Here is a 4,929-nt window from a genome sequence, read left to right as displayed (position 1 = left end):
TTTACCTGAAGTGAGGGGTAATAATTTTGAGCTCAAATCTCATTATCTATCTATGTTACCCCAATTTCATGGGTTACCTGATCAAGATGCATACTTGTTCCTTAGGGAGTTTGAGGAGGTTTGTGTCCTTATGAAGTTACAACAACTCACTGATGATGCCGTAAGACTACGGTTTATTACCTTTGCATTAAAGGATCAAGCCAAAAAGTGGCTTTATAGCTTACCTAGGGATAGCATTATTACATGGGAACAATTTATTGTCCTATTCTTGAAGAAATTCTTTCCTTTCTATAAGACGAACAAAATAAGAAATGATATTCTTCAATTTTGTCAGAAACCCAATGAGTCATTTGCTAAGGTAATGGAGAGGTTCCAAAGCCTTCTCCAAGAATGCCCTCACCATGGTATAGAATTATGGCATTTATGTCAAATAATTTATGAGGGTATCGATTATCAAAGCAAGCAACTTTTAGAATCTATGTGCCCCACAGGATTTACATCATTCACTGATGGTTCCAAACTTGGGAATTTCTTTTAGACCTAGCAGATAGAACTAGAGAATGGGAGTTAACCCAAGAATCTGAAAGGACTAGTAGGGGATATTTTGTTGATAGCCAAGTTCATAAGGAAGTACAAATAGATAATCTTTTGAAAAAGTTAGAGACTTTGGTAGTTAAAGCTGCACCACCACCACCTAGTCAAGCACATTTTATTGACAAATCTATTGCTATGTGTGCATGGTGTCAGTCTCCTACACATGTAATTGAGGAATGTCCTAGCTATTCTAGAGGCCAACATGAAAATGTCAGTGCGATGTTTCCAAACCCGTACAGTAACACGTACAATCCTGGGTGGAAGAATCATCCTAACTATTCATGGTCTCAAGGGCAAAACCAAAATGGATTAAGCAATTATTCCACACAAAATCACTTTGGTGCCCCTCAACAACAAAGTGCACAATTTTCTTATAATCAAAATGTCCAGTTCCCTCAAGCCCCTAATTTTTAGAATCCCAATTTAGCTAGGCTTGTCAATTCTCCTATTGTGCCTCATATGCCTTTCATTTCACAAAATCAATCATCACTTGGTTTCAACAGAGGTAACAATCCAGAGTTTTCTCGTTCTCTCTTCCTTTGAGAAGAATATGGAAGTACTTTCCAGCACCTTCATGACTTCTATGCATAATATGGAAAAACAAATTTCCACTCTTGCAAGTGCTTTGTCTGAGCGAGAAAGATGTAAAATGCCTAGCCAATCTGAGTTAAATCCTAGGGTTCAGATTCAACAAAGACCATCAAATTTACCAAATCAAGTCAACCAAGTTGAATCTTCCCCTTCTTCTTTAGCTTCAATTAATTATGTGTCTGCATTGCGAAGTGGGAAAGGGTATTTAACAGGTGAGTCACATATTAATGAAAAGAGTGAGATTAGTGACCACTGTGATGAGGAAAATGTTCAAGTATCTCCTAATAAAGGTTTGTCTGAGAAACCCATAGAAGTTGAGAATGAGTCAATTACTGTAGTTGAGGAATCTTTTGATTTTCCTAATAATGTGATTACCAACTTTGAGATTAATTTTGATTATGAATTTCAAGAATGTATAGATATGTTGGATGATGATAGTGAAACTTTTTTTTTTTCTCAAGTCTTAAATTTTCACACACCTTTGGAGCCTATTAAACCCCTATCCATCTCCATCTCCATTCCTAAGCCTTCAATAATTGAACCCCCCAAGCTAGAATTGAAAGAATTGCTTTCTAATTTAAAGTATACTTTCCTGGGACAAGATAATCCTCTTCTTGTCATTGTTGTCTCTGATTTAACTTCTGACAAAGCAGAAGAGTTGATCACACTATTGAGTGATAATAGAGAAGCATTGAGTTGGTCTATCATTAATGTCAAAGGTCTAAGCTCTTCCATTGAACAACATCATATTCATTTTATGAAGGATGCTAAACCGTCTAAAGAACCTCAACGTATGATGAGAATTTTCTTTTACATGGTGAATGTTTTTCTTAAAGTCTTTAGGGATGACTTTTCTATTCATGGTTTTTCTTATTTGGAGTGCCTTCCCCCATCATACATTGCTATTGAAGATAAGACAAAAGCTTCCCATGATAAACACATCTTGACTGAAAGGTATACCCCTCTTTTGCCTTGCCCTTATTGTTCTTTTCATGCATGCATTGAGGACATTGCATTATTTAAGTGTAGGGGGGTATAGTTTCGTTGTAGATTTTAACTTTGACGTTTGGTTAGTATACATATTCTTTCAATTGCTATGATGTGTGAAATGAGAGTGATTTTGGTATCCATCATGAACACATAAAAACCCTGTTGAGAGGAAGGTAACTTGTATATATGTTGAGACAATACTTTCCTTAGAAAAATAAAAGGCCCTTAACTTAAGGCGTTGGACCATCTATGAGTTTTTTGGGTCCTTGTTTCTTTGGCTAGGAGTTGAGATCAATTTTGTGTATGGCATGACAAAAAAAAAAAAAGAAAAAAAAAAAAAAAAAAAAAAAAAAGAGTAGAAAGTAAAAGTTGAATTCCTTGGAACTAGACAAGGCACTCCGACTTAGGAATCGAGATGACTTGATCGAAACTCTTAGGAAGGAGATTATTGAAAAGAACTCTCGCATCACTGTCTATGTGGGCATATGCAAAGCAAAGCTACAAAGTAACTTGGGTTTCTGGTGTTTGCTCCACCATGTTATTCAAGCCAACCATAGTGGAGTAATGTAGAGTTCACTACTCAAAAGAAAAGAGAGAAATAAATACAAGTGTCATCAATCCCTTGGTAAAATTGTTTTGTCAAAAATACTTCAAAACCTTAGTCCTTGGTCCCCTTACTTTATGAGTGGTTTTGCTTAAAGGAGAGGTGTACTTGAAAGATATAAGGTGAGTCTTTGATTGAGATATATGCTTTGTCTCAAGAATCAATATGGGGTAATAAAGTTCAAGTGTGGGGGATCTTAAATCAATGGTGAGAAAAATTGTCATAGCTATTGATCCTGTATGAGTACTTACCAATTGTTTGAGTTGGAATTTTCAATGTTTTATTTTGAGCTAAAATTGGAATTTTGGATGTACATTCACTGCAAACATCCACGAGACAAAACTCGTCCTCTAAGGGTAACCTAGTGGTTTAAAGGCCTGTTGCACATGCTAAGTGTAACCATGATTCCTACGAAAGTGAGTTAGGATTTATTTTGTTGCACTAGTTTCTTACCTGCATTTGTATTTTTCTTTAATTTTTGCTTGAAGACAAGCTTAGTCTAAGTGTGGGGGAATCTGATGAGCACATTTATGTGTGAAATCTTAGGGCATAAAGCATGCATTTTATACACTTAGAGTGGAGTTACCTTGGGTTTTATGTTGTTTTTGCAGATTTTAGGACTTTTCAAGATTTAAGCAAATATTTGGAGTTTTGGGCTTGAATCATGCTATTTTACACGTCAAGAAGTCCATTCAAATTCTCAAATGCGAAAATGGGCCTGATCTGGAGCATGATGGGCTAGAGATGTGTGATTATGGGCCAACTTCGAAATATTGAAGAGATAACGAAGGCAAATTTGATCTACAGCTGCGATTTTAAATCAAATCTACAAAGATATTATTGAGAGAGTCCAAATGGAAAAGAGTCCTTGCATACCTCAATATCTTATCTCCTATCTTGGATTTAATTAAAGAAAGAAAATGAGGAAAAATAATTATATTCAGAAAGAAAAAGAGGAAAAATCCCGTTTTTGAATGCCCTGTCCAGTTTCGATCAAACCCTTCATCGTACGGTCATCCGATGTCCGATCGTGCTACTTTTTGGAGGAGAGCTTTATGACTACTTAAACCTCAAATCCAACTGTGGAATTATGCATTTTATCTCTCTAAGTCAGAGCAATTAGTACGTCAAAACCCTAATTGGCTGAGTCAAATAGAAACCCTGAGTTTTATTCAAATTCAGCCGTGCTTCATATCTCATGTAAACTCTATAAAAGGAGAGCATACTCCATCAAAGGGGAAGATGTTCTAGAGCTTAGTAGAAGCATTCTTTCTTCTCTCTTTAATTTATTTAGGTTTTCTCTAGTTTTCTTTGCTTGCATTAGTGAGATTTAAATTTCTAGATTCAATGTTTAGGTTTAATTTTTTTATGTAATGCAATTCAAGTTCAAGTTTCAATTTTTTTAGATTCATTTTTCTCTGGGTCTAGCAATTGCAAATTTAGATCATTCTAGATCTAGATCTGGTTGTTAGGGTTGGTTGAGATTCGAATCGTTTGTTCAATTCGCAAGTAAGTAACCTTCTTTATTAATCTTCTCTCCTCCCTCCATTCCCGCTTCTATCTACCCCTCCATATTCTTAATTTAGGATTTACTTTCAGCATTATTTATTGTCTCCCTTCCCCTAGATCCTTGATCAGAGATGCCTACAGTCGTGCCTCTCTTTGGTTAAGGCTTCATTTTCCTTTTATTGCTTTGTTTATTGCTTTGTTATTTACTTTCTGCCTATTCATTCATCATCTCGGACCACATAACCGGAGAAAGCCTACAGTCATGCATCTGCTTCTGGTGACAGGTGGTGTTGCATCTGCATTTTAGCTATGAACTAAATTTGACTGACTGCTTTAACATACTAACTGGTTTTACTTTTTTTTTATTGTTCGCATTTTTTTTCCTATCTTTTATTTATGCATTGATTGTGTTTAATTTATGTTTCGTTTCAATTCGATTGCATTAGACGTATAAATTAGGATCGTTTAGTTTAGTTAATTAGTTAACAAAAATTGAATCATTCCACTCTCGCATTACTATTAAGAAGTTGAATTATAAGTGGCATATCTCCTTGAGATCGACCCGTTAGCTACATGATACCGTGTGCTTGCGGTTACTTTTAAAATTTCACAAAGAATTAGAGGCTTAAGATCTAGATCAT

General features: G+C 35.5%; 1 non-coding gene across 1 annotated transcript; it reads right to left on the bottom strand.

Annotated features, from left to right (window-relative positions):
• Nucleotides 1-301: 301 nt before the first annotated feature.
• On the bottom strand, nucleotides 302-408 carry LOC149008010 (small nucleolar RNA R71). Its single transcript, XR_016175365.1, has one exon. It is a non-coding gene; the product is annotated as a small nucleolar RNA R71 (small nucleolar RNA).
• Between the last annotated feature and the right edge of the window lie 4,521 nt (nucleotides 409-4,929).

The sequence above is a fragment of the Hakea prostrata genome, chromosome 8 (assembly GCF_041222555.1).
Source record: "Hakea prostrata isolate BN-2017 chromosome 8, UWA_Hpros_2, whole genome shotgun sequence".
Classification (NCBI taxonomy): domain Eukaryota; kingdom Viridiplantae; phylum Streptophyta; class Magnoliopsida; order Proteales; family Proteaceae; genus Hakea; species Hakea prostrata.
This window is presented reverse-complemented; position numbering and strand designations above follow the sequence as displayed.